Here is a 1460-nt window from a genome sequence, read left to right on the forward strand (position 1 = left end):
GTAAAACTAAAAAGACTGACATCGCAGAATGGAAGTCGACGCTTTCGAATGCAAAAAAACATTTGATAGGGCCTATTTGGGCATGTTTCATTATCTACTCATTGCAATGCAGTCAAAATAAAAGACTGACCTAGCAAACAGGACGTGCGTTATTGTAAATCCCTATCCAAAATATCCAAGGGCTACTTTTAAGCTGGCAGTTGTTACTTTGTCAAAAAATCTATTCCATAACCACACCGAATGAGGTTAACTGATCAAAGTAAGCTCAATTTCTGCTCAAAAACTAGAATACATAATCACTTTATCATAATTATTAATCAAAACATAAACAATCTTTACGCAAAACATGATTTGATTAAACCTTAGTTATCGTCATATTCTACTGCACATGACACATATATGTGACGTGACAAAAAAGTAAATGTGATGAGAAGCGTCGAAAACGTTTCATAGCAGTGCAACTTTTATCAGAAAGAAGGCCAAAACTAGAACGGGCAACGATATTTTTATTTAAACAACTCACAAAGCACATTTAGCATCCAGGCCAGCATTTAGCCTCTTAAGCGTGTTTGCCCTAGGCTATTTAAAAGTTACCAGGTAGACCAACTGCAAGTTGTTCTAGTACGGCATATTTTAGCTACTTTAAAAAATGCTAGAACATTGCCATGCACATTAATCTCAACAAACGGATAAACTCGGTCTTAAAAATGCATGGACCTACTAAGAAAACACCCGTAAATTTGCCAAGCAAGTATTTCATGGGCTGCAGGCACCTACACAGTCTTCAGGCACACCTTCACTTCTCTGTGTCACCTTGAACTGGAGCTATCCCCATAGTTAATCTTCCGCAGCGTAAGAATAATACCTACGAGCCAACTTTGCCAGTGGTGTCGTTTTACTGCAACTGAAAAGATACTTGATCGCAACGCCACCGGTCCCTCTAGAAACTACTACTGGACCTGGAGTTTTCTCCTGCATGGAAAGTGTATTTGGATTTGGGGACTGTACTGGCCATCGCGCATGTCCACAACTGGTCAGGGGACTAATACCCCAAAAGTGGCTTCATGAAACAAACTGCGCAATTTAACATAGCCTCGTAATGGGAATGTTTTGCTTTTATTTCTCCATACTACGTTATTTACGCTTCAGAATTGTCTAGCCGTATCTGCCTTGGAATTATCCAACTTGCAGAGGAATGGAGGTGGCACCGTGTGTTTACAAAATCGGTGCCTGCGTACAGGCAGGCTAGACAGCTCAGCAACAAAACTTTTATGTTGCCTACTGCTAGTATCGCTTAAGTCGCTAATAGCCTTTTTGCAGATTAGGAAACTAGGGCAGTTGCCAAGTGTAGACAATATTTACGGCTTTTCAGTTAAAAGACGTCATTAACTCTCTCATTCGCAGCACATATCTCTCTTTAGTTGCGTTTATGTTAATTTTATCAGTTGCAAAAATCGTAG

Source organism: Echinococcus granulosus, assembly GCF_000524195.1.
Source record: "Echinococcus granulosus chromosome Unknown EG_S00237, whole genome shotgun sequence".
Classification (NCBI taxonomy): Eukaryota; Metazoa; Platyhelminthes; class Cestoda; order Cyclophyllidea; family Taeniidae; genus Echinococcus; species Echinococcus granulosus.